Raw genomic sequence first — 21,651 nt, forward strand, 5'->3', positions numbered from 1 at the left:
GTGATAAGCTTTTGGGGGCATTCAGTTCAACTGAGATAAAAATAAGTTAACAAGATTCACTTCTATTTCCTCACTGTCATGTCATGATAGATTTACCTTTTTGTCTTGTTTTTGATATTCTTGGTTGTGTTTTTTTCATGTGCCCTGCAGTTTGCTGTTTGTTTGATATTTGGGTCTTAATGGTTTAAGTTGTGAAGCAGTTTGTCACTTTTCTTTTGAAAAATGCTAAATAAATGAATCTTATTTACTTACTGATTCCCATACAACTCCACCCTCCGGGGGAAAAATCCATCACTACACCTGTTCTTTAAATACCTTGCTGTAAGACAAATGGTGATTACCAGCCTGTCATATTAACAGCCGTCATTATGAAATGTTTTGAGAGAATTATGGTGTCCTTTCTGAAGGCAGAGATTAAATCAGGTCTTGATTCTTTTCGCTTTGCATATATTGCAGACTTTGCCAGAGTACAGAAGTCAACATGAACAGTGTCACACTTCAGCCTCTGGACAGTCCTGCAAACTCAAGATGCATGCCAGCTTCATCGATGCCATAAATGTCTTTACAAATAGTTGTTGAATAATGGACATATGGTGAGGTGCCAAGTCGTTAAATATCAGGGTTTCTCACGCATTCCTTTATTTGTGGCTGCACACCTACCTGGACCATTTATTCGGATTGCTGTTAGAATATACTGTATATACTGTTTGGTTAGAGCACCACACTCTTGCAGCGCAAACTGTTCTCTGGGCACAGTTAACCTTTCATCAATTCATGTAGAAGTAGAACACTCATTTTAGTGTTGTCCAGCCTTTTGTAAACCTAATTTTGATTAAACTAGCGGTGTTCCCATGGAAACTATACACTCTGTAGTCCAGAGCTGGGCAACAGTGAGTGTTGCTCCACAGAAAAAGTATTGCACAGCACTTTCCTTTCATGTTGCACACCTGGAGAATTTTGTTAGGTCACAGACAACGTCATATTTTGTTGCAGAATGTGATTGGTAGCGTTACTGTTGTTGTTGCCATGGAAAAAGTAGTTTAAATTCACACTGACTCCAACCTGTACTTAGCGTCTCTGTCCACAGAGGCAGCCCTGTGTCAGCAGCAGCTCTTGCAGAGCTGAGAGGACAGGGTTCACTATACATCAGGGCCGGCCAAACTGACTTCATCAGGCTGACTGACAGCAGACATTTACAGAACCAAAATATTTTTTATGCTAGCTCCACAGGAGGAAATCAGCAGTGTTTGCATTTATTGATTCAAAGAATTTATTTACCATTATCTTATTATGGCATATTATTATGGTGTTATTATTAATTTATTTACCATATATTAACTTTTATTGTGTATTATGGAATTGTTTGATTTTATGATCTATGGATACATTGCTGCTTGTTTTGTTTTTTATCTGTGTCTTGTGAGGTGTCCTTGAGTGCTTTGAAATGCGCCAGTAAATAAAATGCAATTTTGTTAATTATTACCAGCCCGCCCTAGCAAGGGAGGGGAATCTGCCATTGAAGGACACACAGGGGGCCGATTAATCAGTGAATTTAAGGTTAACAAGATAAACACACATATACCCCAAGATATTTTTGTGATTTTAAACAGCTTTCTGTGCAAAGTACTTTTTACTCAACAGCAGTAGAAATAACCTCGATCCAGAAAAAAGGGGGTCTCTGGTTACCATGGAGAAGACTAAAACCTTTCACAAAAGCATAAATTGAAAATGTTGCATGACCGTTTAATTGCCGTCGAGCGCCCAAGCAGAAATCAGCCTTTAAAGCTTGCTTTTACTTGCCTCTGCAGCAGCTGCTCCTCTAATCCATAGATCTGATCCGATCAGATCAGTTATAATCGACCCGACCACAAGCTGATCAACTTATCAATTCTGCACCCCAGCACTCAATGAACTGCTAAAAACACAGAATGATCACAAAGGGACACACAACACAAAGAGTTTGCAGATCCCATAGTCTCTCACACGTAGATTCTAATTGAGAGCACCTCAGTAGGTGTTCTACAGGCTTGTGTTAGCTCGGGTCGATTGCCTTCCTTGGATCAATGTTTCTGTATCACCTTCTTAGACAACACAACCATTTGTCACAATGTCTCTCTCAGTTGTTTTTATTTCACTCAGTCTGCCAATCAATCCCTGTCTGCCACTTTTCTCTCCCCCTGCATTGCCACACTCCATCCGTCCACCAGATGCCCACAGACTCTCCTACATGTCCTATTCACCGGTCGCTTACATTTACCTGCTCACCTGTTTCCACTTTCACCCTGCTGTATATATGTATGCCACCTCCACTAATGTCCTGCCAGATTGTCAGCGCTGCTTTGTGCCTTGCTTTCTTGCCACCTGTACCCTGCAACCTGACTCTTGAATCCTGAATGTTGAAACCTGTGCCTGTACCCTTAACTCTACCTGCCTGTCTACCTGCCTACCTGCCTGTAATCTTTATTTCCTTAACAAATCACTGAGCTGTTCCCATCTACCTGGAGTGAATGTATTTGGGTCCCTTTCCTGACATCATTTTTGGTCTATTGTATAAGCCAGCGCAGTCCAGATATTATTCAATAATCCATAATTCATTTGTAAATTAAAAATGAAGATACCACTTTTATTTTTTCCTTTTTATTTGATGAATGAAGAAAGGCAGACAGGTGATGAGGAAGTAAACGTAAAAATATTAAATGGAATTGAATAGCCATCCTATAAAAGTGTAGCGTTGTGCAGGCACAGGATCTGAACCAGGGTAACATTAGATGAACAGAAGAAGCTAGCCCACTACCTGAATGTTTACTGTTACTGTGGCAACAAGTGCCAGCTGACATTAGCCTACAGCTTATTCTTTCAGATTGGCAAATGTCATCTAAGCACTTTAACTACAATACTAATAACATGTTAATCTGTCTATATTGTGTTCAGCGTATTGTGCTTTGAGATACCCGGACCCTGTACCATAGCTTACCTCTCTTAGATAAAGAGATTTTTGCACTAGTTTGAGGTTTACCCTTGTGTGCTGAATGTAAAGAAGATGGGGGAGAAGGTTTTAAGCTGTGACAATGTGGGTAATCACTTAATAGAGGGTCATCTGCCATGAATCTGTTCTTGATGTTGAATGCCATTCCTCCAGAACACATGGACTCAGGCTCTGTGGTTTCTTTTTTATTATACAGTGCTAGAAAGTGCTGTTAGGTATGGGATTACTGGATGCCATGGTAACTTGTCTATAAAGCTGAAAGCATAGATTGGTCACCTGGTACAGACCACTATGAAAGTCATAGGTTTTTTTAAAAAAAAAAACATCTATCGCTATAACTCATCCTTTAGCAGCCTCTCACCAGAAAGGCGCTGAAAATAGTGTCTGACTCAACTTATGTTCTTCACACAGAGTCTCAGCTTTAACCCTCTGGCACAGGCTAAGTTGCCATAAGTATACATTTCTGTCTACATATATGAAAAGTTCAACTGCTATTAAGTCATTAGTTAGGGAACTGAATTGTTTGATAATTGTAGGGGGTAGTACGGAGATGATGGATGTGTTGCATGTTGATAAAGGCCATGTATGTCTTATGTGAAACTAAAGTGGAGACCCTAAGACAGATTTCTTTAAGGGGGCAAATGAATATCTAATGTTGTCTATGGGAGTGTGCACAGTTTATAAGGAGAACCATAGTTTTATGTGTGTCATGTAGGCTATCACTCTATCAACACACTCTGGACATTAGTGATGCATGGGTCAGGGTTTTTAAAATTTGCCAGTCTGCCCTGCCCGACATGCAACCATATGTGTTAATCAGTGAGCTGATCCTTATCTGCAAACCCCACAAACTGGAGCTGAAAGTTTCTGGTAATGACCATTACTGATAACAACCCACTTGCTGTTGGCTTAATTGTATGTCATTTCCAATAAATGTCACAATACAATAAGTGTTTCCTGTTTAAAAAGTCCAAAAGTAGGAAGATGGTAAGGACTCAGCTCAGGTCTCAGCTTCGAGAGATGTTTGCTTGCTTGTTGTTAGGACACGGTGTTAAGCTGACATATTTTCATGGTGGAATATTTTTACTGGACATTATGACCAGAGAGATTTGAATATATTGAACCTCAGCAGATTATACTGGTTAGAATCCAGATAGCATAATCCCTCAGTGCAGCAGCGCTGATGGCAAAGCTGCTTACTGTGTGTGAGACACAAAGAGGGGTCAAGAGAAAGAGAGAGAAAGACAAGGTGGAAGGTGGACTGTTGCATAATATTTCTTTAAGCTATTACTAACTTACTCAGAACACTGCTTTGTCACTTAATGACCTGCCAGCCCTTAACCCTCAATGGATTTTAAGGGTGCTTTCAGACCTAAAGTTGTCTTCAGGGACTAACTTTGTTACAAAATTACATAATTGTCTAGAGTTGATTTGTGTTCTCACGGCAGCATTTACAAGCAGACCACATCATATGCCTTGAGCGAGAAAGCTGCTCTTGATTGGTCAGAATTTCCATGTGGGAAAAATCCAGGAAGTAAACAAAACATTGAAGAAGAGTACACTTGCAAGATAAATGTGACACTTTCTAATGTCACAATGGAGGGACAACTACGCAGGTTGATTTTAGCGCTGCTCATCGTGGACTATATTGCTGTCATTGTTCATTTTAGTCAAACCATACAGTTTGAAAACGAGGCGCGGCTCCAACTAGAAAACAATGTTTTGATGCATTGGATGCACCAAATGTGTATATTTGGGCAGCACAGGAGGAGCAAAGGAATACCAAATTACCTTTTCAAACATCATAAAAACACATATTTTTGTGTCTAGTGTATTCATATGTGTGTTCAAGGGTACAGACTTTGCCCTTCGTATGAAAATGGCCAGGCAGCATGGCAGACAGCGCAGTGCATAATGGCAGTAAATTGAGAAACACAATGCGGTAGCATGAACAAAACAGCATTAATTAAAACCATAAAGAGCAGCAGATTGAATTTCCTGGACAGTGAAGTGTCAGTAAGTTACGATGTGTGTGAGTGTGTTTGTATGTGATTACATGTATGTACATGTACCCATCTGGCATGCCACTATCAGTATCCATGGAGACCCAAGACACACTGAGAAACTCTGTACAATGTCCTGTTGGCTGCACACAGCTCACACTCGTTTGTGTGCATTTTTGTGTGTTTGTGTGTGCATCTGAATCTTGGCATCCACCTGTGACTGGAAGTATGCATGCCTTTGTGGCTTTCGGTGAGCATCCGTGTGTGTGTGTGTGTGTGTGTGTGTGTGTGTGTGTGTGTGTGTGTGTGTGTGTGTGTATACACTCCGTATTTGTGTATGTTTGTGCATGTACACACACCATTCGGCTTCACTGCCAAATTCATTAAATTTGCATTACTCAGCCCGATTAGAAAATGCGCCCTGCCTCCTGTGGAGAGATGAAAAGATGAGCAGAGCACCACAAAATACCAGTGAGACAGAAAGAGATGAGGAAGGAGGATGAAGAGATCGGGACAACAGTAACCTGAAGGTTAAACAAGCAGGCTTGTAAACAGAAGGCTGATGATTCGACTTCCACACATTACCTTTATTCGCTGTGTGAAGTATGGAAGTTTATTTATAATTGCTTTACATTATACTCAGCTTTGTGTCAGTCCCCAGACAGCCATGGGAAGAAGTGAGATCTTCACTGGGAAATATAGGTGTATTGCTTTGCAAACATTGTTGGCTGGACTGGAATTTTAATTTTTTTTTGCAATTTTGATGAGAAAAAACATCTTTAACGGTGCGAGCAGCTTATTACAACCTATAATAGTTTACTGTGAGTCAGCGCCCCATTGTAGACAGTAATTAATGAAGGAGCAGAGGAGGAAGTGACATGATGAGAGGCCCCTACAGGGTGAGCAGAAGGGGTGATGAGTGGTACAACAGACACAGGACTTACACCCATGAGACTGGTGTTTGAGTCCCAAAGTCAGCATCAAATTTTTAAAGTACAGCCTAGCCTAGTATGCTTGTACATGTAGCATGCTACACTAGTGACGTTTGTGACATGTCACATATCATTACGCAAGTAACAAAAGTACTAACACATTCTCACTCTGACCCATCCATCCCATTGGTCATGGACCTTCAATGTCTAGATACATTGTGCAAGGTACCCCGGGTACGTTCTGGGATGTCGTGTCAAGTTTTGCCTCTTACATGTGTTGTCCTCTTTCAAAATACACCTCCGTTTAAAAGGACATTTACAGTTTATATACAGACTCTTTCAAAATAAATGCATTACGTCAGTACAACTACGCAAATTGACGTGTTTTTTTTTCCTCAAACAACTAACGAACGTGATTGGTTTTAGAAAAAAAGAACAGAGTTTGGCTTTATAATCTTACCGCATGGGAACACTGCTCCCCCGCGTGAAAGCCAGTGATTGTTGGACCCATCTGCCACGTCTCCCTCCCACCCTACTCAGACTTTCAGCACCTTTACTTTCGTTCTTGTCTCGCCGCGTTTCTCCCTGATGCTGTCCAGCACTGTTAAACTATAATGGCGACCGACCCCGTATCATGCTGACAATAAAGGACGGCTTTTTTTGTCACTGCCACAAGTCACTGCCCAAACGCCGGTTTTCCATGAATTCCGAGTGAGACTGGGTTGAAAGTACATATTTATTGCTTAACCATGATGTTTTTCTTAAACCTAACAACAATAGATGTATAATTATAAGGGAGAGCACACTGGACAATGGAAAAAGTGAGTTTTGAACAACTAATATAAAAGCTGTGTGCTCTTAAAAGAGTTCTAGTAACAGTATACATGAATAAGTATCTTAAAAGCCATCCAGAGAAGACAAAGAGCACCTGCTGTGGCCACTGTAACTCATGATTGTACATCATTATTTATTCAATGGAATGTGCTTGTTGTGAATTAAAACATAAAATACAAAGTCCCTGTTAAAAAGTTTGTCCAATTTTGAATGGGTGCTTATCCAGGTCATTAGGTGGGAGAAGTAAACGAGGGATAAAACAGCAACAAAAATCAAAGCAAAGGGGTAAAAGCAAGGCAGATAAAGAAAGGAGTACATGGACAGAATCTAAACAGGAAAATATACGACAGCAAAGATGAAAAGAGAAAGAAAAGCAAGCAAATAAAAGAAGAATACAGAGGAAAATGACAGAAAATCAAAGTGAGAAATATGGAGGAGATGGGTGAGGAGAAAGAGGAGAAGAGGGAGAGGGAGAGAGGGAAACAGGAGGCTCCAGATGGAGGGTTTGCGTTGCCGGGGCGGGTTGCCGAGGAAGTCATTAAGCAGCCATTTCATCTGCGTCTGCTTGGCTAGCGAGGAATCTAATTGCATCTGAGGAGAGGAGAGGAGAAATGCCAAAGTACATTTAGATCAAAGATAGAAGACACCAGAGAGCCTGTAGTCACCAGACCCCCCCTACCCCCTCCTCATCTCATCCTCTCACACTTTGGCTTACTTTCTTGCTTTCCTCCCCTCTATCCCTCTCTCCTTCTCCCCCTTTTTCCTCCCACTCTCTCCCCAATCTTTCTCACTTTGTCCCTCATTTTCTAATTTTCCTCCACATTCTTCATGCTTTCACTTCACTTTATTTTCGCTACTTCTCCGATTCCCTCTTTTGCTCTCATCTCTATCCCCCCACCTCATCTCCATTCCCTTGCCCTCCTTGGCTCTCGCAGTAGTGGAGAGTGTGTGGGTGGTGCATTGTGGGAATTTTTTTCTGGCTCATATTCCCCCTAATGGCTCTAAATACTGTCACACATCACAGTCATTAAGAATACAAGTGATTCTTTATTTTACACACTCCAAAGAGCTAAGAAGCCGTAACACGACCTCGCCCTTCCTCTCCTCTCTTCTCATCTATCTCTCTTTTCTGCTCTCTCTTTTCCTCTCACATCCCTTCTTTTCTATCTCTCCCAGCCTCTCTTTTTTCTCCTTTCAATTGCCTGTGTTAGCTATCTTTATTTGGGTGCTGCTGATTATGTGCCACAGGAGAAAAAAGGCTCTGACTGTATTTTGTGCTCGTGTGATAGTTTGCTGGCAGTGTTTGTTGTTTCGATTGTGTGTGTGTGTGTGGTGTCAGAGTGTGTGGGTTGATGTGAGATATGGTGTGTTGTTAGGGTTCCTCTGCTTATCTTTCCCTCCTTGTTACATGGTGTCTCTCTCAAAATGTTGATTAGTTGAGAAGTTTCTGAGCAGGAAAGGCAATTAGAGGCAGCTTGTTGTTAATTTAAGAAGGCTCGAATGCAGTGAGTGTGTGTTAGTCTGTGAGTACTTTTTGCCTTTCTTGTATGTGTGTGTTTGTGTGTGTGAACAAGAACTTGCAGTAATTGCTTTGTGCGGGATTGGCCTTCCACTTTCACCCTAAAAAGAGAAATTGCTTCTTGCTGTTAACCACTAGAGAGGGGAGGTGGTGGATGGGGATGTTAGAAGAGGGCTGGGGGAAGGAAGAGGGGGGGTTATTGTGTCCAAAATGGTTTCAGCCTCTCCTTAGGAACCATTAGAACCATTTATTCATTGGAGTGGCAAAGCCAGAGTGCAGTAGTATTTTAGCAGAAATGCAACAAGTGGAACTTCTGCAGTGGCACGAGCTCAGCACAAACAAAGCTGTGCAGAGGAGTTTGGATCTAAACACAAGTGCTACTTTGTAATGCTCAACTGCTGCTGCAACTACAGTACATGTACACTGAAAGCAACCCAATCAACAAATCATACTAAATCTGTAATGCTCAACTGCTGCTGCAACTACAGTACATGTACACTGAAAGCAACCCAATCAACAAATCATACTAAATCTGTTCCTTTCCTGTTAAGCTGAATCGAGAAACTCAGCCAATCTATCTTCAAGGCTCGTCATATGAGAAAAATTGGTCACAGCTGCACTCTCCATGGTCATCATCCTAAAACGGCTTGATTTCATCTGCTTCCTTATTTTTCAACCGCTGTCAGCATGTTTCTTGAGCAACACTTCCATGTGACAAAGACAAAACCAAATAAGAAAAAGCATTTAAAGTGATTTAAATTCAACAGACAAAACAAAAGGGGGAAAAAACTCACCAGGAAAGTGCAACTAATTCTGCCTGCTGATAAAAAGATACTTATTCAAAAGCCCAGTTTCCACCAAGCACTTTCAGGATGGTACCTTTGGTATCAAAAGTAACCCTTCAGACATGGTACTTAGATCCTAGGTCCATTTAGTGTTTCCACTGCAAACAGTACTCTTTCATGTGGGCGGGGTTGTTCTCACTCACTGCTCCATCCAGCGTTCACTCTTTTTCCTCCTTTATAAGTCTGCACCTTGTTATCGTCCACAGAACAGGGTTGCACGGCGACATTTTCAGAGCAAAATATAACAGGCTGCAGTGAGAGTCTCTCTCCATGGGATTTAAAAATAGCGGCTTTGTGCATTTAGTCCTTGTAAGGCAAGCTCAGGGTTTTAGTGTTGCCGAATCCAACAGGAACAATGCTCCACGTCGCCAGAGAGGTAACAAAACATCCCTTCATTTTATAGTTTCAGTTTACGAATGTATGAAAAACTCTCCATGGTATGAACAGTGGTGGCATGAGCCTCAAAACAGCTACAACCCAGCCCTGAGCAGAGTGACCGTCCAATATTGACCAATCAACAGACTGCAGTGTTCACAGCTCCACCTTTTAGTACCAGGTCTGTGTGCTAGGTACCCCAACAGAGGGGGGACCAAAAATGGGGACGGTAAGGAACGGTTCCATTGGTACCATCCACAACTTTTCACAGTGGAACAGGAGCTAATACAAATGCAATCAGGGCCCGTGGTCATTTCAAAGAATGAGCCTGTAGTTAGTGATCAAATACATGAGGGTTTCTGTGAGAAAACAAAATTGAGATTTACTCTTTTATAAAGAATTATAAAATGAATGAGTGAATATTGATGAATATTTATATCCAACTCTAACTGCCAGACAGGGACTTCAGTGTTACTTTTCATGCCAAAATTATTAGGCACTCTGGCTTAGAGACCACAAACTCACATCGGATGGGTTTGCCATCCAAATGTAGATCAAATTTTAACCAAGATTTCAGAAAATTGGCAAAAGAAAATGCCAATTTATATGCTTTTCCATCTAATATTGCTATGCAAAGATTGGGAGTTAGATAATCACTGGGTTATTGCAGGTTATTGAAGGCTATTAAAGGGGCTCCAATCAAACCGCAAATTAAGGAAAACAGTGTATTTATAATAATAACGCAGAGCACAGTGGACAATGGAACAAGTGAGTTTTGAACAACTAAGATAAAAGCTATGTGCTCTTAAAAGAGTTCCAGTAACAGTCCCCATGAGATGACAAAGAGAGCCTGCAGTGGCCTCTGTGATGATGGTACGTCATGACTGTACATCATCATTTATTCCACGTATGTTTTTGCATTTACCTTTTATTGATACACCAACTTTTCCAGTTACCCCAGCATAAAAACTGTTTTTGGAGAGATTTTTGGAGATTTAACTCAGGTTTAATATGTGCAAATTGAAAACGTGCATCAAAAGAGGTGGATGGAAGTGCACCTATTAACTGTAACCATTCATTTTGTCATTGATCTCATATATCAGTTAGTGGTATGATGTCTTTGATCACCAACAGGATTTTGTTTTTTTTAATGACATAGATCTAATAACATGCTGACGGCTAAGACACGTGGACACAGAACTTTCATAATTATTAAAATAGGTACTAAATGCACTAAAAAAAACCTCCATACATGGTGGTACACACAGTATAGTGTTCCTATGGTTTGGACAGGAATGCAGGCAAATAAAACTGCTAGTGATTAAAATTACTACAGTATGATAATTCCTGAAAAGTCGATTCTTTGCTGATGATACACACATATTTGCATATAAACTGAATGATGTATGCAGTAATTATCTGATTCTAAAATGCTGGATGACTGAGTATCTCTAACATAATCTGTAAAGATGTGCTACTTTCAATATTATTCCAACATGTAGGAACTAACAGGGGGCATGCCACATCTGGGGGAAAGCTGAGTCATTGCAGGGGGTGAAACAAAAGTTAAATAGACCTTTTTCACAGCAGACATTCTGAGTTTCCAAACACAGGTGTAACTAATAACATTATTAATTGCTGCATTGCACTGCAGTAGTTGCTGGAATGGAGCCAAGCTGATTAATGTCATTACTTCCACCTGCGTTTTTAGTCAAATTGCCTTGAAAAAGGTTTATGTATGTGATTCATTTGGGAACGATAATGAAATAAAAGGACTCTGAAGCTGGCAAGGCTATCACGATTCAGGTGAGTGTGTGGAGAACACAGAAGATGAATAGATTTTTTTAAAAGAAAGAGTACAAATTGTTGATGCTAATGAAGCAAATGTATCCTGTTTTCAGCTTCAGTAGGAGTTTTATTATTAATATATTTTGCACTACATTAACTTAGAATGTTTTATATTTGCATCATTAGCTAAATTTGTGTTTTATAACTCATCAGAATTAATCTCAACTGTAGCAATTTATTATGAGAACAGTCATCTTTTTTAAGGTGCTCTTTGCAAATTGATTTTTCATTTGGGAACATCACTGCACTCATGACACAATGCAGGAAGGCCAAAAATATACTGTCATATGTTAAATAAGAATAAGAAGAAAGAACAGAGCTGACGGTTTCTCTGTTTTAGCGCTGGCTGACTGTGACTGAACTGAGGTAAATAGTGAGGAACTAATCTGCCAAAGGAAAGAACAAAGAAGTGTGTGTTTATTAGAGAGAGAAAGACCGTCTTGTATGTGTGCGTGCACATGTGTGAACAACTGTGCAAGCGAGAGAGCCTGAAAATGGCTAACAAGCCCGAGAGAGGTGTTATCTTCCTCTGTAAAATCAGGTTAGCACATTATGCTGCAGGGAGACAGAGATCAACCTCCCAGCGTTGCAGAATTCAAACAACTACTCGTTAACAAACTCAACACAACTCATTGTTCTCTGTGTTACAGGCACGATACAGGACGGGAGGAGCATCACTGGAGGATGGGGGGGGGGGGGCTCAACGAAGCAGAGAGGGAGAATGCAGAAAGGGTAAGAAAGTGTGCATGTGTGGATAAAAGAGAGATGGCTGGAGAGGGAAAATGGGGTGAGTGAAATCCAGAAAGCATGTACAAGTGTATATACGAGAGGGAAAATGACAGAACAGGAGTGGAGGAGGCAAACACATGTGATAACCAAACTCTTCCACCTGTGCAATAATAAAAGATATGCTGGCTTATCATTTTTCTCTCTCCTTTTTCCCTCCTCTTCATCTCTTTTGTTCCGTTCTTCCTACGGAGTGTTGCCGGGAGGCAGAGGAGCGGTGCTTTTAATGTGGCTCCTATCAGTTAGTGCTATGATGTCTTTGTCCTTTTTACCTTCTATTCTATCTCCCTGTCCCACTTTGTCACAACGAATATTAACTTCTGAAAAAAGTTCATCCAACTTATTGAGAAAGTTAAGGGGAAAAACAAGGACTAAAACTCCAATTTTGTATGAAAAGTATTTTTTGCAGGTGATTCTTAAGATAAAAAAGTTGTTTTTAATCCTGGAAAACAAGTGTCTCATGCTGATGTTGTGGGGGAACAAATCAGGGAGTATAAAAACATTTAATGGCTCCTCTACTGTGGCTTTTAAAAAATGTTATTTATACTTCGAAGTCATTACATTTAATATGTATAATGTTGTGTATTTTACACATATTTCCAATAAGTGAGTTGAAAATTCAAGAAAAAAGTTACAATATTGCAAAAACCTTTAAATCCTTGTCTGAGATGGCAAAGTTGGTGTTTTGTTTTCCTGCAGTCAGTCTACTGCGAACCAGGCTGGACAGTACACCAGCTGTCTGAGGCTAATGTGCTGCTAATGCAACTTTTGTTCATGGTACCTGATTATTTTATCTGTATCACTGTTTTCACAGTTACTTCCAGTAAAAACTGTACAGACCTGTCTTAGCAACCCAGTCGCCAGGAAAAATGCATTGTACATTTCCACAAACCACGGATACATTACATTTATGTGTTGTAGCGGATATGCTAAACTTTTACTTTTCAACAATTACGTGGTTAACGTGTGGTTAAGTTTAGGCCCCCAAAAACTTGGTTATGGTTAGGAAGAGATGAGTTTTGGCTTAAAAGACCCAGTTTAAGGGTCACAATCCCCACTGAAAACACAGCAATGTCTCTGTAAAAAACAACCCCTTTTCATGGCACCATCTCCATTGGAAAAACAGCGACAAGTTGCTAAAAAATACCCATGATTGGTACCTGAAAAGCCACAGGAAACAAATCAACAACTTGCTAAAATACAACTGGTTTTGATGTTTTTTGCTCTTGAACATAGACTGGAAAATAAAGATCTTAATCATCTTAATTGCCACCTGATGGCAAGCTGCCACCAGTTAGCTGATGGGTCATGGGCCAAACTAAAAAAGATAAAGTACACATCAAATACATTTTTCCTGAAGATGGTTTCTGTCATTTTAGGTTGTTCTTATCACCCTGCTGTGTGTTCAAGGGTTGTTTTTTCTGATAAGTTTGATTTTAATTTATTTGATGCTATAAAAAGAGGGTTTGACATTCTTGATTGACAGCTGTGTATGCTAATCAAGGGGCTCACAATCATTGGTGCTGGTTGGGATTGGTTAGACGGCAAGAACTCCATACTATAGAGATTGCTACTGCACAGACTCTGGCTTCAAATGAAGTCACCAGTGCAAGATGGCAGCAGCCACATGGATGCTTTGGCTTCTTTTTTGTACAATGGGAAGGAATGGAGATGTATTGTTCATCTTTAAATACAGTCATTGGTCTTGAACAGTGGTCTTGGCAAGCATCTTGCCTAGGTGGCTCGCCATCCAGCGTTCCCACCACCTGCCAGTGAGTCAGCTTATATATTAAAAACACTTTAGAAACATGGTTTACAGAAAAGTACAATGTCCAGTATTCTAGCAGCTGGGCTGGTCTGACTCTTTGCAAGTGGTAAGACAGTTACTTGATTTTTCTTTCACTGTACTGCATATTCATTCAGTTACAGCTAACTAACATTGTTGTGCCATACGCCAATGTAAGAATAACGTCCTCTCAGCTAGAAAGATACCACAGTATGAAATTTCATGCATATTTAAATTGGCCCGTGATCCAAACATTTGTATGAGACTTCATGACGGGAACAGAGATGCAGCCTGTAGGTTCAATTGCAGGCTTCATGTTGTTCTCGCTTCTCTCAGCCAGCAAAGTGCTGGTAGCAAATATGTAATAAAATATCACACAGAGCATCACTGAAGTGAGATTTTCAGCATGACTCAAATGGTTGCTGATTACAGCCATAAGGAACAAATAGGGAATAGGACTGCCATGGAAAATAGCTGCCATGGAACATGGCAAGGACTAAATACCATCTGTTAACAAAACTGTCCTGGAGAACAGAGGACCAAGAGAATTATTACACTGACATTTCTCTTGGAAATATTATTTGTTCACTCCACAGTTAAAGCACAGAACAATACCAGCTGCCATTCTACTCCTTACAGACCCCCGCTCCTCCCATAGGGATTGCTGTCAACTGTATCACTGTGTTAATGTAGCGCTCTTTCATTGTATTTAATTCAGTTAAATGTAATTAATATCTGTCATTATTATGCATGTTGTGTGACCCTCTTAGATACTGTTTCTAACATGCTTTTTTAAGTTACCAAAATGAGGATAGATGCAGGATTTATCCATACAGTTCCACTCCTGCAATTACTACCACAAAAAAAACAACTTTTTTTTTCACATGGCATTATGACCCAAGCATTACTTGCTGGTGTAACGCTTCTTTTAATTCATATACGACATGCTTTTCTTTAGTGAGTACAACTTCCTTGGCGTAGCAGTCCTTTTTCCTCCCCTCTCTTGACAGCACTGCCATCGTGTGACACACACTGTATATTTTAATACTAATCCCCGTATACCATCAAAGAGAGAAGGAGGTGTGATTGTTACAGTAATCCCCCGGGATCCTTAATGGGCGAAAGTGAATGAGAGCGGAGGATTAGGGGGCTGTGACGGCCAATATATTCCGTAATTAGCCAGTTAACAGCCTCAGCGATGGCAGGATTACCCGGGTCTTAGCTGAAAACTTGACAGAGGCTACACATGACTGACAGATTGCACAGAGCTGGTGGAGAGGGAGCCGGTGGAATGCAAGGGGGAAAAGAAAAAAGGAGTGGAGAGAAAGAGGCGGGCAATGGAGTGAGAAATTGGAGAAAGAATGAACATTTTTCTATAGTTAAACTTGTCATTTAGCCAGGACGTTTGAGATTTGAGTGTCTCAATTCAGACTGAGTCAGATGCTTGAGAGGCTCCAACTGTATCTGTGATGGTTTTTGCAATTAGAAATTTAATATAAAAGGAAAATCAGATATTTTCTTTCTATTCTGGTATAATAATATCAGCAATGGGCAGTATTTTGGTTAAATTTATTTGAAATGTGTATTTAATAACATAAAATAAGATGTCATTTGTAACAGAATACTCAAACATATTAGACTGCACAGGTGTACCTAAAAAAGTGGCCATAGAATGTATGTCTGCCTTGTCCATTGGTCTGCCCCATTCTCGGGAACATGATAACTCAAAAAGGCCTCAAGGGAATTTCTTTAACTTGGCAAAAACATCGGGTGCCCATGAGCTCACCTGGTAGAGCAGGTGCTCCATACACAAAGGCATTGTCCTTGCTGCAGCAGCCCTTTGCTGTGTGTCATCCCCCCTTTCACGGCAAAAAAAAAAAACTGTCCTATTGACCAAAGGCTAAAAAGCCCTGAAAAATATCTTTGGGAAAAAATAAATAAAAAAAACCTTCACTTGGACTCAATAATGAACTGATTAGAATTTGATGGTCAAGATCACTGAGACCTCACAAAACACATTTTTGGCCATAACTCTAGAATTCATACACTAATTGTAACACTGACTGTCTGATAGGAAAATACAATAAAGTGATGACATTATATGCAAATGGTCAAAGGTCAGCTTCACTGTGACATCATAATGTTCTGCAAAAGAAAAAAATCTGGCCATTATTCAACACCATAACTCAAAATCAGTAATATAGTATGGGATATAAGCCATAATAGTGCAAGGTGAAATGTAGTGATAATATTGTTTAACATAGGATATGATATAGTATAATAACATGGCATGCAGTAGATTATCAATATAACGGTGTGCCATGATGTCAGTCCAGGTTTGCTGTGGAATTTTGTGATAACCACACATTATTACTGCAACGTTCAACTGGGCCTATACAAAAAGTTATGAATGAATTTATAATTGACTGTATCAGTATGTTGTGTGCACCCATTTCCTAATAAAGAGGGAAACTAGCTGAAAAATCTTATTTAATTTAATTTAAAAAACCTTCACAGGGAATCTGAGTGTGAGTCATTTCAGGAGGCTAAATTACATTTTGCCGTGGTCCCCATCACAACAGCACATTGCTCAGCCTCTGTGCCGGTAGCTTTGGTTTAACAAAGACACCAACCAGTCAAAACAGTACATAAAATAAGCACAGCGGAAAAGTCAGGACAAGGCAACTTTATTTATGGAGCACATTTCATTACCAAGAAACTTAATGTGCCTAACATTTTTAAAAAAAGAAGGGAACATAAAAAGAACAAGCAAATGCCATGCAATGAAAATAACAAACATAGATACACACACACACACACACACACACACACACACACACACTACTATTTATAGGTCTGAGAAAACAGACACATACACACAACACTCATCCATTGATCATAGTCTGAGAAAACAGAAAGGTGTTGATGTAGATATAGTACTTACATATTGCAGCTTATTAGGCCAACAATTCCAGAAGGCAGGTCTGCAGTAATAAATAGCACCTTTACCAGCTCCTGATCTTATTCTGGGAACAACAAATAGCCAGAGTCTGGAGACCTGAGAGGTCTGATGGGGGCAGAGTCAGTGAGCAGGTCAGAAATATACTGGGGAGCTGAACCATGTAGTACCGTAAAAGTTGGTATATTTCTTAGGTAGTAGAGTGATGATCTGGTAATGTTTGATATGTGATTTTCAAAATGAAGGTCAGCGTCCAGAGGACACCCAGGTTTCAGACCTGCTCACTGGCCTCTGGGTCGCATCATAAAAGGTATTAAGTTATTTTCTGCCGCTGTTTTTTGAGGCCAACCAGTTCATGGTTGAGTGTTAAAAGTTATGTCAGATAGGTCGGACCACTGTGCTTGATCTTTAAACATTACAGTTGCTACTGAAAATGAAAACAGAAATAAATAAGGTTGCACATTTCACATATCTTCGCAATGTAGAAAAAATATTCCAGTTGTCTACCCAGCAGTTGTTGTTGTTAATGAGACGTCAAAGTGATTCAGTCCATAGTATAATATGTAATAAATAATGAGAATAGTGTAATATATAATACATAATATAGCCACATGTAAAGATTCCACGGTTCAATCCAGCATGGACCATTAAAGGTTTATGGCTGCAAAAGATCAAGACCTTTGAGAGTTTCTGACACACTTGCATTAACTTGTTCCTCTGGTCGTCCACCATAAGCTTATTGGTTTTACTGATATTGAGCTTCAGGTGATTGTTGTTGCACCATGTGATGAAGCGATGAAAAATAGTCTCTAAGTAAAGACATGACGTGTTTTTCACTGGAAATTTTGTACATATCAATGTAGTGATAACTTTAATTTCACCAAAAAATACACTTAAACCTTGTATTAAATTCCCTTAGAGTCTTTACTACATATATGAGTCTGGACAGACATGGATATAAACTACAACCTGACTGGTTGGCGGAGGCATCCAACCAGAGGTGGCAGCTCTAGTGTTTATTCTAAGTAAAGTCAAGTCACCCAGAATCTCAGGTCTGTTTCAGAGTTTGCAGTCTGTACAACACACCTCAGCCTCTGTTCGTAAACCCTCAGGTTGATGTGACTGATGTTTATTTGAGCAGCATACATATTTTACAGGGGAACATATTGTCGCTGCCGCACTGTTGGCTTAGCTTCACTTGACCAATACGCCGTTTACAGGCGTGCCAATTCAGACTTCAGACAAAAACATGTCGGTAGAAAACTAATCTTTCATCATATACACAGAAAAATCAGTTTTTGAGTGAATTCACATGCAAAAAAAACCAAACTGTTTAACTTTTGTAGAGAACTTGTTTTCCTTTTAGCTGACAAGAACAAATAATCTGACAGATACAGATAATCTGTCTTTGTTTAGATGTTGTCTTTTAGCAGATTTATGGCTCTTTTTTGATTTATGCTTTTGTGTATCTTGAGATGATTCACAGAGGCATCTGTTTAAAGTGAAGAAAGTCCCATATTGCTACTTTAATGTCAACTATTGGTACACATCTTTAGTGCCGTAATATTTTCCTTCCAATGTATGTAGACAGTAAAACTTTATTTCAATCTGCTTCTTTCATGAAGCTGAATGGGTACAGTTCCTGTTTGTACTTCTGTATGTGTATTTGTGTAAATCTTCTGCAGCAATTTGAAAATAATTTACAGTATATAATGCAATATGTCTGTTACAAAGAGATGTCGACCCTCAACTACACATTGCCACTGCAGTTGCTATTATTGATGCTGCTACTCTGTAGTAGCCTTGGACATTTGGTCCATTCATCACACAAAGTCAGTGGTATTTATCACTACTTTCTCAAAGCATTGCACTAAAAACCAAACTAGTGTATTATACACTGATATATATTGCTGCATGCCAGTGCACACAAGGTTTGCTTTGTACCGTCTGATAGAACACGACCTTCAGTAGTGAGGCAGAAGTGCAGAAATACTGAAAGTTTTGTCTTCGAGATGTGTAAGAATCAAGCTGCAACACAGTTAATCCAAAGTCATCTGACAGATGGAAAACAAACAAAAGCAGCTGATTAAATGATTGAAAAAAATGATAATTACTAAATGATTTTGCCCAAATTGTTACATGGATAGTCAGTTGTATCTATAATGTAAATTTCTGGATATCAAATCTTAATCTGCAATTCTCTGAGCTGGTCCCTTTATTATTAGCTCTGAAGCCCTGTTTCCACTTAACACTTTGGGTATGGTTCCTTTGAAACCAAAGGAAACCCTTCAGACATGGTACCTGGACCCTCTGTCCATTTAGTGTTTCCTCTGCAAACAGTCCTCTTACAGTAAATCTAGACGGGGTTGTTGTCACTCACTGCTCCGTCCAGCACTCACTGTATTTCCTCATCACTGGTGACACAGATGGAAGTCTGCATCTCATTTATCATCCACAAAAAGAGGCTGCATGCCAACATTTTCAGAAGAAAATAAAACAGGCTGCAGTGAGAGTCTCTCTCCATGGGATATTTAAAAATAGCGGGTTTGTGCATCTAGTCCTTCTCAGGCAAGCGCAGGGGTTTAGTGTTGCCAGAGCCCACAGGAACTACGCTCTGCGCCATTTTTTTCTCCTTGTGAGGATTGGGATATATGCAGCTCACATAATCTGGTCGAAATTAATATATATTTTTAAACGCTTGAAGATCCACTCATTACTAAAAGTGTATGTCCTCCAAGAGATACGGTAAAAACTGAAGTAATGGTCAAAGTTGTCGCAGGACTCATGTCGTCAACTCATGCATTGAGTAACATTACAAGTAAACGTTTCACCTTAAAAAGTTGCAGGCAGTCAGCCCAGTGAATTAAGTTATTTTTTTCTCCATCTACAGCTGCTGCTGAAGGCAGCAAAACATACTTCTCCATCTACAGCTGCTGCTGAAGGCAGCAAAACATACTTTAATTGTGTAGTTATAGTTAACAAATGCATATATGTATATATGTGTGTATGTATGTATAACTTAACACGTTATGAACAGAGGTTACATGAGCTTCAAAACCAGCCACAACTCAGCCCTGAGCAGAGTAACCATCCACTATTGACCAACCAATGTATTGCAGTGTTCACAGCTCCACCTTTTAGTACCAGATCTGTGTGCTAGGTACCCCAACAGAGGGGGGACCAAAAATGGGGACGGTAAGGAACAGTTCCATTGGTACCATCCACAACTTGTTTACTGCACTGAACCACTTTACAGTCACTGAAGTAGCAGATCACTTTACCTACTTAAGCAATGTTTGAGACTGAGAACGACCACAAATACTGACATACTAAATAATTTGCAAAGCAATTTGTTGGTACTGGCAAAATATTATTGAATTATTTAAAAAAAAAAATTTCACAAATACTTGTTTTAAGTAATCCCCTCTCACACACTTTTACAAGATACTTAATTAGGATAGCCTGTTGTTTTTCATATAATTTATATATACTAGTGCATACCCATTGGTAGCTTTGTCACCTTCTACCTATGCCAATCCTCAATGCCTATGTGCAGTTTCACATAGATTGACCACGTCAGTGAGTAGAAAAANCCCCCTTTGGCCAATTGATGTAATATTGCTTCATTCGCATCCTCCCATGACCCTCTACCACTGTGCCAAATTTCACATGGATTGACCAAGTCCGTGAGGAGAAAAACGTGGAACATACCCACAGACAGTTTTCGTCATTATATAGTAAAAAATATTATTTCCTAATTTAAATTATGCGATTTTATCAGGAGCCTATGTAACGAACTAATATTATATTTCACAGATGTCTATTTGAACTTTTGTACTGGATAAAATCGAGGTACAAGAAAGCGTTTATCCACTTATGTAGAGATGTATGAAGCAGTGTTCACAAAATCCAACTGTTGTTTGCAATGGCATTTATAAATGGCAGCTGGCAATATAAAAAACTATATTAAATCATCGAACAGGAGGGGAAATGATTTTTTTCTGGGTTTTTTTTGTTTAAGTGATTTTTTTTTCTGTGCTGGCAAAGTTGTAACCACAAACACTGACGCTTTGCTGCGGTCTGGCCAAAAACAGACAGCTCTTTTCTTCCTCTTTGGCACTTTTGGCAGTGCCTTTCCCAGTGCACTGTGCTGATTACAATGCAGCGCCACCAAAGCAATGCAATTAAGCAACTGCAGCTTCAAATGACAGAAATCCACCAAGTGAAATGCTTATTGGGAAATAATGTTTTCTATTAAGACATCCAGAGTTGGATGCAGCCGCCTCGTAATCCTCTATGCAGGATGGGAGAAAGTTATAGCAGGAGGAAATGGATCTGTAGGACAGGCAGGAGTTGTTGCTCAGAGGATTTTAGGCCTCTGGAAATGTGGTGTGGGGAATAATAATAATTTCTTTCTGGCAAGTTTTTGGTGTAGCTGTGTCGCCCATTTTTATAACATGATTTAGCTAAATGAATCACATCGCATGTATTCTCAAGCACACTAATTAGACATGTTCCATGTGTGCTCTTATAACTCTATATGCAACCTCAAGACTCGCAGTCACTCTTCCCACAAAAGGCCTGCCGACATAAAAGGTCTAATGTAAAGTTTCTTTGCCAGATATAGACAGAAATCACAATGAGGTTTCTAATCATCAAAGTGACTTGAAGTACGAGTGACATGAGAGACAGCTATACAATACAATATACAGTATAATAGGTGCAGAGAAGGCAAATCTAATGGGCTCTCTTTCAAGAAGTCAAAATGTCAAACAGTG

General features: G+C 39.7%; 1 long non-coding RNA gene across 1 annotated transcript in view; it reads left to right on the forward strand.

Moving 5' to 3' along the window:
* Positions 1-12,075, forward strand: part of LOC126394620 (uncharacterized) — a 58,195-nt gene extending 46,120 nt beyond the window's left edge. Inside the window, exon 3 of the long non-coding RNA XR_007570380.1 lies at positions 11,993-12,075. This is a non-coding gene — a long non-coding RNA (uncharacterized LOC126394620). The remainder of the gene's footprint in view (positions 1-11,992) is intronic.
* The last annotated feature ends 9,576 nt before the right edge of the window (positions 12,076-21,651 follow it).

This window comes from Epinephelus moara, chromosome 8 (assembly GCF_006386435.1).
Source record: "Epinephelus moara isolate mb chromosome 8, YSFRI_EMoa_1.0, whole genome shotgun sequence".
In the NCBI taxonomy this organism is placed as follows: Eukaryota; Metazoa; Chordata; class Actinopteri; order Perciformes; family Serranidae; genus Epinephelus; species Epinephelus moara.